The 10,899-nt window shown below is 36.1% G+C and overlaps 1 pseudogene; it reads left to right on the top strand.

The window, feature by feature from the left end:
• Positions 1–5,161: 5,161 nt before the first annotated feature.
• LOC101103868 (olfactory receptor 5M5-like) lies at positions 5,162–6,106 on the top strand (annotated as a pseudogene).
• Positions 6,107–10,899: the final 4,793 nt, after the last annotated feature.

Raw genomic sequence — 10,899 nt, forward strand, 5'->3', positions numbered from 1 at the left:
TTAGTTGTTTGTCAGTTGCTTCATTTGCTATTATTTTCTCCCATTCCGAAGACTGTCTTTTCACCTTCCTTATAGTTTCCTTTGTTGCGCAGAAGCTTTTAATTTTAATTAGGTCCCATTTGTTTTATTTTTGCTTTTATTTCCAGTATTCTGGGAGGTGGGTCATAGAGGATCCTGCTGTGATTTATGTCAGCGACTATTTTGCCTATGTTCTCCTCTAGGAGTTTTATAGTTTCTTGTCTTACGTTTAGACCTTTAATCCATTTTGAGTTTGTTTTTGTGCATAGTGTTAGAAAGTGTTCTGGTTTCATTCTTTTACCAGTTTTCCCAAGCAATCTACATGTCCATCAACAGATGAATGGATAAGAAAGCTGTGGTACATATACACAATGGAGTATTACTCAGCCATTAAAATGAATATATTTGAATCAGTTCTAATGAGGTGGATGAAACTGGAGCCGATTATAAAGAGTGAAGGAAGCCAGAAAGAAAAACACCAATAGAGAACACTAACGCATATATATGGAATTTAGAAAGATGGTAATGATAACCCTGTATGTGAGACAGCAAAAGAGACACAGATATATAGAACAGTCTTTTGGACTCTGTGGGAGAGGGAAAAGGTGGGATGATTTGGGAGAATGGCATTGAAACATGTATAATATCATATAAGAAACAAACCGCCAGTATAGGTTCGATGCAGGGTGCAGGATGCCTGGTGCTGGTGCACTGGGATGACCCGGAGGGATGGTGTGAGGGTGGGAGGTGGGAGGGGGGTTCGGGATTAGGAACACGTGTACAACCGGGGTGGATTCATGTTGATGTGTGGCAAAACCAATACAATATTGTAAAGTAAATAATAATAATAATAATAATAATAAATAAAATTTTTAAAGAGTACAAATTTGTTCTTCTCCAAAGACAATTCTGTCCACTTACAAACACTTCTTCCTGAGCTTTCTTTGCCGTATCACATAAGATGTTGTGTTCTATTTTTGTAAAAGAAGGTCATTACCATCAAATACTCAAATGATCTGGAATGCTAATTGCTTGAAATACCTCATTCAGTTCAGTTCAGTTCAATTCAGGTGCTCAGTTGTGTCCGACTCTTTGTGACCCCATGAATTGCAGCACGCCAGGCCTCCATGTCTAGCACAAACTCCCAGAGTTCACTCAAACTCACATCCATTGAGTCAGTGATGCCATCCAGCCATCTTTTCCTCTGTCATCCCCTTCTCCTCCTTCCTTTAATCTTTCCTAGCATCAGGGTCTTTTCAAATGAGGCAGTTCTCATCAGGTGGCCAAAGCATTGGCGTTTCTGCTTCAACATCAGTCCTTCCAATGAACACCCAGGACTGATTTCCTTTAGGATGTACTGGTTGAATCTCCTTGCAGTACAAGGGACTCACAAGAGTCTTCTCCTACACCATAGTTCAAAAGCATCAATTCTTCAGCGCTCAGCTTTCCTCACAGTCCAACTCTCACATCCATACATGACTACTGGAAAAACCATAGCCTTGACTAGATGGATCTTTGTTGGCAAAGTAATGTCTCTGCTTTTCAATATGCTATCTAGGTTGGTCATAACTTTTCTTCCAAGGAGTAAGTGTCTTTTAATTTCATGGCTGCAATCACCATCTGCAGTGATTTTGGAGCCCCCAAAAATGAAGTCTGCCACTGTTTCCACTGTTTCCCCATCTATTTCCCATGAAGTGATCAGACCAGATGCCATGATCTTCTTTTGCTGAATGTTGAGCTTTAAGCCAACTTTTTCACTCTCCTCTTTCATTTTCATCAAGAGGCTTTTAGTTCCTCTTCACTTTCTGCCATGAGTGGTGTCATCTGCATATCTGATTGTGCTTCTTCCAGCCCAGCATTTCTCATGATGTACTCTGCATATAAGTTAAATAAGCAGGGTGACAATATATAGCCTTGACATACTCCTTTTCCTATTTGGAACCAGTCTGTTGTTCCATGTCCAGTCTTAACTGTTGCCTCCTGACCTGCATACAGGTTTCTCAAGAGGCAGGTCAGTTGGTCTGGTATTCCCATCTCTTTCAGAATTTTCCACAGTTTATTGTGATCCACACAGTCAAAGGCTTTGGCATAGTCAATAGAGCAGGAATAGATGTTTTTCTGGAACTCTCTTGCTTTTTCCATGATCCAGCAGATGTTGCCAATTTGATCTCTGGTTCCTCTGCCTTTTGTAAAACCAGCTTGGGCATCTGGAAGTTCACGGTTCACATATTGCTGAAGCCTGGCTTGGAGAATTTTCTTGGAGCATTTCCTGGAGACTGGCTTGGAGCATTTCTTTACTAGCCTGTGAGATGAGAACGATTGTGCAGTAGTTTGGCATTGCCTTTCTTTGGGATTGGAATGAAAACACCTTTTCCAGTCCTGTGGCCACTGCTGAATTTTCCAAATTTGCTGGCATATAGAGTGTAGCACTTTCACAGCATCAGCTTTCAGGACTTGAAATAGCTCAACTGGAATTCCATCACCTCCACTAGCTTTGTTCATAGTGATACTTCCTAAAGCCCACTTGACTTCACATTCCAGGATGTCTGGCTCTAGGTGAGTGATCACACCATCGTGATTTTCTGGGTCATGAAGATCTTTTTTGTACAGTTCTTCTGTGTATTCTTGCCACCTCTTCTTAATAGCTTCTGCTTCTATTAGGTCCATACCATCTCTGTCCTTTATCGAGCCCATCTTTGCATGAAATGTTCCCTTGTTATCTCTAATTTTCTTGAAGAGATCTCTAGTCTTTCCCATTCTGTTGTTTTCCTCTATTTCTTTGCACTGATGGCTGAGGAAGGCTTTCTTATCTCTTCTTGCTATTCTTTGGACTCTTCATTCAGATGTTTATATCTTTCCTTTTCTCCTTTGCTTTTGGCTTCTCTTCTTTTCCCACTATTTGTAAGGCCTCTTCAGACAATCATTTTGCTTTTTTGTATTTCTTTTCCATGGGGATGGTCTTGATCCCTGTCTCCTGTACAATGTCACAAACCTCCGTCCATAGTTCATCAAGCACTCTATCATTATCCCACAGTAAAAATAAATAGAAAGACAAAATGTCCTCTACATATCAATGAGCTCAGTTCTGAGACTGCATTTTTAATTACAATTTTTAAGTCCAACTAAGTTAGCCTAAGTACCCAATTAACACAATCGGCAATACATGTTCATAAGAAGTACAATAATATGTTTATAGTACAAATAATACATAAAGAACAAACACAAAAATAAAGACAACACTTTCTAGTCTTACAGTACAGTACCTTTAAAAGTTCGCTAGTACTGTGCAATGGCTGGCAACCAGGAGCTGACTCCTATGTTCGCACTTTGAAAGTCTGCAACTTGAACGTCTGTATGTAGGGGGTTTACTGTATTAGTTATTTTGGCTTTTGATAAATAATTTAATAAATACAGACACTAAAATACAATCCCAGAACCAAAAATGCTTTATTATGACAGACACAGAATGATTATGATTTCATTGATTTAGGCGACTTGTATTTTATTATGCTGTTAATAAGTCTAAATCTCTCAGGTGCATAATGAAATAATACGCATGGGCAAGATAGCAGGAGTGTTTTGTTTACAAAGTACATTACAAAGTGACCTCTGTCCATCACTGAAATGGTAGCTATTAATAAGAGTCGTTATAACAATGACATGCCTTTATGTGCTATGAAAGTAAAGTGCAGATTTTTTCATCATGATCTTCATGGTCACCTTTATCATGCACAAAAGTTGGGAGATGCACTTTATGCTTTCTTACATACTGTCTCAGTTATATGGATCATATGATTATTTTCAGTATGTTTTTTGCATGCTTTAATGAACTTTATATTGAAAATTCCAGTTTTAGAATTTATACTTTTTGCAAGAATTAAAATGTGGTAAACTTATAACAAAGTCATTATGATCCAAGCATATTGTTGACAATCTTTTTTGATTGCTTTTTAAATTTATATTTAATAGGAGAATAAATATTTTACAGAATTGTGTTAGCTTCTGCCATAGGACAATGTGAATCAGCCATACATATCCATATGCACCCTCCCTCTTGAACCCCCCTCATACCTTGCACATGATCCCCCTTCTCAGTTGTCCCAGAGCACCAGGTTGAGTTTCCTGTGTTGTACAGCAACTTTCCCTTAGCTCTCTGTTTTACATATGGTTATGTATATGTTTCAATGCTGCTTTCTCAGTTCACTCCACCGTCTCCTTCCTCTGCTATGCCTGAAGCCAGTTCTCTATGTCTGCAATTCTATTCCTGCCCTGCAAATAAGTTCATCAGTACCACCTATCTAGTTCCACATATGTCACACCAGGGAGATTTTAATACAATATTTCTGTATCCCAATCACTCTATACTTGAATATTTAATATCACTGATATATATATATATATATATATATATATATATACATACACCCATCCACCAACACAAACATACACATTGTTTATGTACTATATGCTTCTCTGTTATTATACAAAAATAGGGATTTAATTTTGTATCTCATGCAACAATTTTGACCCCAATAACTGACTATAAAATAGAAAGCAAAGATATTTTGAGCTGTCTTAAAAACTGAGTAATATTTGATTATTTTAGGATCCCCTGAGACTGACAAGAGTAGGGAAAGAGGATATGCATTGCAGAGTGAGGGACCAGTATGAGAGAGATCTTGAGTTTGAAGGAGCAGGTAGACAGAATTTGGTTCTATAAAGACCTACCAATTCCATGAACTTAAGTCCACTAAGTTATGAAAACACATGAGTTTTGATGACTGATGCTTTAGATACCACATCATATGTTATATTGGAAAAGCAAAGTGTCATAAATTCAATGAAAAGCAATGTTTAAAGAATTGTAAGTAATTCATGAAAACAATTTTCAGGAAAAAAAAATATTTTTTCAACTATGAAAAGACATAGAGAAAAGCATTTGAATGCATGATTGTCTTTATGTAAAGGAGCTCTGTATTAATTCAGATATTCAATGTATAAATTTCCTGCTTACTATGCCATTTATTTCACCTGTGTTTACATTATGAGAGAAGTGGGCATCAGATACGATGTGAGTAATGGGAAAATGACAAATGAGTTTTATTTCATTTACTTTAGAACATGATGAAGCTGAGCAAACACAATGTTAAAGAAAAACTATACAGAGGTGACTGAGTTTATCCTCCTGGGACTGACAGATCGAGCTGACTTGGAGCCTGTCCTTTTTGTGGTCTTCCTAGTCATCTACCTGATCACAGTCATCGGCAATGCAAGCATGATTTTGTTAATCAGAACTGACTCAAAGCTTCAGACTCCAATGTACTTCTTCCTCAGCCACCTCGCCTTTGTAGATCTCTGTTATGCCACCACTGTCACTCCTCAGATGCTGGTTCATTTCTTATGCAAGAGGAAAACCATTTCCTTCCTTGGCTGCTTTATACAGTTCCACTTTTTCATTGCCTTGGTGATTGCAGATTATTACATGCTCACAGTGATGGCTTAAGATCGCTATGTGGCCATCTGCAAACCATTGTTATATGGCAGCAAGATGTCCCGAGGTGTCTGCCTTTCTCTTGTTGCTGCTCCTTATTCTTATGGCTTTGCAAATGGTCTTGTCCAGACCATCCTGATGCTCCGTCTCTCCTTCTGTGGACCCAATGAAATCAACCACTTTTACTGTGCGGACCCACCTCTCCTAGTCCTGGCCTGCTCAGATACTTATGCCAAAGAGACTGCCATGTTTGTAGTTGCTGGTTTCAACCTCATGTGTTCTCTCATCATCATCTTCATCTCCTACATCTTCATCTTTAGAGCCATTCTGCATATCCGCTCTGCAGAAGGGAGGCACAGGGCCTTCTCCACCTGTGGGTCCCACCTGACAGCTGTCACTGTCTTTTATGGGACACTTCTCTGCATGTATCTGAGGCCTCCTTCCAAGACTTCTGTAGAACAGGGCAAAATTGTAGCTGTTTTTTACATTTTCATGAGTCCTATGATAAACCCTTTGATCTACAGCCTTCGGAACAAAGATGTTAAAAAAGCAATAAGGAGAGTGATTCAAGAGAAATTTTTTTGTCAAATAGAGTAGACGTTTTGGTCACAGGTATGTAACATATAATAGTCTCTGATCAATTAGTGAGCACTTTAGCAAATCATTTTGTCTATTGATCATTCTTCTCTTGTGTAATTCAGCAATAAGACTTGCAAGAATGTTTTTAAATTGTTAGCTGTGACTCAGTGTATTAAAATAATACCACATATAAATTGAAACACAAGACCAAATAACACTGTTATTGTTGTATAAAATGAATAAAGGAGAGATTATTCTATCCATGTTACTCAAAAAGGTACAGACTTTTAACAGATAAAATTTCAAAATGATGCTAAGGAAATGACAATGTTTTAGATTTCCAGGGCTTAATGGGTTTTCAATTTATTTTCTAGGAACTTGTCAACCTTGTATGTGTATTTGTCTTTTTGGTTTGTCTCTTTTGTTTTCTATTATTCAAATTATATAGGAATGAAGATTTTTGGGAATCTCAAGTTATTATTCCAGGACATATTTTAGATGATAATACTGGTCGAATAAAATTCTCATTCATAAGATTTTTGATGTAAATGCCAAATATTGATTCGAATATTTTTTTATTATTCATTTTACCTGTTTTAAACTAACTTACATCCTTATCATAAAACTAGTTTTGGAGTTTCACTTTTTGTCTTTATGAATGATTTCCAATACACAACCAAATTATAAACTAATATAAAGAACACCAGCGTCAGTATAACTACAAATTAATATTTTCAAGCATAGCCACAGTTTTTATTTTTAAAATTTTTAGTTTATTGTTTGGGAATGCATGTAAGAATTAAAGACTTTAAAATTTAAAAAAATAAAAGATTAAAAAAAAAAAAAAACAAGAAACACCAAAAAAAATTTTTTTTTAGTTTATTTTGGAGCAGAGTTGATTAACAATATTGTGTTAGTTTCAGATATACAGCAAAGTGACTTAGTTATAAATATCCGTATATCTATTTTTTTTTATTGTTTTCCCTTTTCTGTTACTACAGAGTATTGAACAGTGTTCCCTGTGTTATAACAGCAGGTCCTTTTGTTTCATATATTTTAGAAACTCAGATCCCGCACCTCTCCATGTCATGAACACTACTGCTCATCTTTGGCATCTCTTACTGAGGCATATCTGGGGAAAGACTATGATGTTGAAAAGTGCTTAGAAGAGACGGGAACTGAGCAGAGTAGAGTCCTATTAAGGCCATCTAGTGATTTTTTTTTCCAGATCTTCAGTGTCCTTACAGATGTTTGAATTTTCACATATAAAAATGGAGAAACATGATGTGAATTTGCCTATTTTTTTTTGGTATTTTTTTAAAAGTATTTAGGCTATATTATTATGACATGTCAAGTATTGAGTTAGTATAATCCCTTTTAACATGTATAGTTTCTATCCCTTCTGTGATGTATGAAGACTAAAAGTCAAATTTGTCTGATATTCACATATATTAGGCAGTGTTTTATTACTATTTTTTTGGTTATGGCTATGATGTATATTTTGACTCTTTTATTTTCAAGTCCTGAGTCCTTTTAATCACTGTGTGCTCTATTTTATTGTGAATATTGGCACTTTTGAATATTTTCTAATAATTACCTTATGCTGTTCACAAACTTCTTTATGTGTTTTCCCTTTACTTACTGTGAATTAAATTATATTTTAAGTTTGTTTTCTTTTTACTCCATGTTTGAATATGACATGTTCTATTACCACTTTTAATAAGTTCCCTTAAATTGTATATGCATACTTGTCTTAACTTAGTCTTCATTATTCAATGCATCTACTTTGATTTTAAATAATAAAAGGAACTTAGAATATTTTAATTATGAATACATACTGCTTCTTACTTACAAACTATCATTTGAAGGTTGAGAATATATCTTTAATAACAATTTTTCAATAATGAAGTTTAAATATTATCTATATTTTATGACTAAAATTATATCAAATTTTGAGTCCATGTCAATGTTCTTTTTTAAAAAAGTTTATTTTTTTTTAAATTTTACTTTATGATACTGTATTGGTTTTGCCATACATTGACATGAATCCGCCACTGGTGTACATGAGTTCCCAATACTGAACCCCTCTCCCACCTCCCTCCCCATAACAATTTAGAAAGATGGTAATGATAACCATGTTCTTTTAACTGTAGTGACATTTATCAATGTTTCTCTCACAGTTTTCTTGCTCTCACTCTTCGTTTATGGTTTAGTTTTCTTTTGTGTGAGGTAAACCCTTAATCACGTCTTTCAGTAGAGTGTCTCTCTTTCCAGTTATCTGAGAGTATCACTTGTCCATTCTCAAAGAAGAATTCATTTGGATGTGAATGTAGAAAGACAGTTACTTGCTTTCAGGACTTAAAATATTTTACTTTCTGTCTTCTTTTATCTTGGTTATACAGACTGATGCTCTACCAGATAATTTGGTATTTTTCTATGGGTAAAGTATTATCTTTTTTAATTATCAATTTTCAGTTTCAGCATTAGTTGGGATTTAGTTGTATCTATCCTTTAGTATTGTCAGTGCCTCTGTGGCTGATTTCTTAAAGTTATATTCTCTTAGGATATATTCTCACAATATCATATAACTGTAATTCAGATAAATTTTGCAAATTCTGTTTTAATATTATCAGTGTGATTGACTCATATATTATCATCAGTATTCTCAACTTCGTGAGGACCAGGTCAATAAACCATGTTTAACTTTGCTCACATATTTAAAGTCAGACTTTATCCCCAAACCTAGAATGTACATGTTCTGAATATATATCATTTGAGTTAATAAAATATCACTATGCCCTATGCATTACAGTTCTTTGAGCAGTGAAAGATCTACTCCCTTCCAGTTTCCAACATGATTTTCACTCATTCTTAGATATATAATTCTGATTGTGCAACTTCAATGCCTCTTCACTCCCACCATGAAACAGAAGCATTTGAAGGACAAAAATCATCTTTTGTCTTTTTCTGACACTTTCTTCATTGACCATACAGTGGCAAACATAATTTTCTCTGAGTATTTGTTAACTATACCATTGATCGCTCAGTCGTGTCCAACTCTGCGACTCATGGACTGTAGCCTGCCAGGCTCCTATGTCCATGGGATTCTCCAGGCAAGAATACCGGAGTGGGTTCTTCAGGGGATCTTCCCAACCCAGGGATCAAACCCGGGTCTCCTGCATTGCAGGCAGATGCTTTATCCTCTGAACCACCAGGGAAGCCCCCTTGTTAACTATATGCATGGATGAATGAATGGATTAATGAGTAAGTGAATGCCATTTTACCCAGAGAATGTGTAGCATTGGGTGAATTTGTTGCATTTCTTTCCTAAGCAATATGTTATAAAATACTGTCTAATAGTCTGATCCCAGCCTCACAGTTTATTAACTGTAGGTTCCAGGGAAAGTTTATTAATCTCTACTTGCTTCAGTTTCCCATTTGTAAAATGAAGGTACTAATACTAAGCACCCACAGTCTTTGTGAGGATTAACTGAGCTAATGGTTGTGTAATACTAAGTCTAATGCTGGCACATAGGATGTACTCAAAGTTACATATAAATAATGTTAATGCTACCTATAAATAATGACTCCCACACTGTTTTCTTCCTACGGTTTTTAAATGAGTTAGTTACACATCCCACATCCTCTCCCCGTAAACTTTCAGTTTTGAGAGGTGAGATAATGTGTTCGATTAAATACAGATTGGCCTGAGGGGAAAAATAAGAATTATTGTACAGTCATTGAATTAAATATACATTGCCTACTCTTGAATTACTTAGCACATATTTGTTCTCAACTGTTATCTCCAAGGATAGCTGTGGAAATCGCATCTCTGCTCAAAAGGGTTTGAAATCTGGTTGTGACCATAGCAATATTAACAAGTAATGAAAACAGAGTGTTTCAGCCAAGGATGGGGCAGAGAGTTAAGACAGCATGGAGGATGGAGGTCAATCTCTGTGGAGGCACAGAAAGTGTCTTTTGAAAATTTTCAACTTGCACCTTTCAGTTAGTGCCATGACCAACCTAAGTCCAATGAGAACCAGGAAAGCACTCACACAGGGAAAGCTAAAGGAACATGTAAAAAAAAATAGTGAGGGAAGAAAGGACAAACTATGTCTTCAGGTTAAGGTATGGAAACGACCTATGGCTGAAAAAGCAGTCAACTAGGTGTGTGAAATCAGGAATTCAAATCCTACCTTGACACATACTAGCCACGTGGCACAGATGAGTTAGAAATTGACTGTTCTTTTACAGGAACCTCTATTTCAGTTTAGCTGAAACTTCAAGAATAAGTCATTTCCTCTTTGGGTTGTTTTGAGGCATCAGTGAAATTGTCTACAGAGAAGGTGTTTGTCAATCAACTAGTCTGTTTCAAAGTCCTATTCATGCCTGACCTGCCCAAGACATACATGTATATCAGGAAGGATAAGATACAAGCTTTTGATTTTGGAGAGGAAGCAGTTTCAGCTTAAAAGAAAAGGAAAATATATCAAATCAAACACTCATCAAAATTTCAAGTTGATATTTTTTGTGTGACTGAATACATCTCTTAGGGCAAATAGTGATTTGAAATTATGGAGAATAAGCCTGAGGAGTATGATATGCTTTCTGACCCAGGTGTTCCAGTAAATGGCTAGTGCTGCTAATTCCTTCTGAGATTTGCTTTAAGAATGGGTCCCCACCTCCCATATCCTGCTAGAAATGTGGTTATGTTTCTCAGCTTAGAAAGGGTTAATGAACTATCTTAATCAGGGGTAAAGAAAGGAAGTGTACATGCAAGCCAGAAGTAAAACTCTGTTCTTCTAGTTTCT

This window comes from Ovis aries, unplaced genomic scaffold (assembly GCF_016772045.2).
Source record: "Ovis aries strain OAR_USU_Benz2616 breed Rambouillet unplaced genomic scaffold, ARS-UI_Ramb_v3.0 scaffold_90, whole genome shotgun sequence".
Taxonomy (NCBI): Eukaryota; Metazoa; Chordata; class Mammalia; order Artiodactyla; family Bovidae; genus Ovis; species Ovis aries.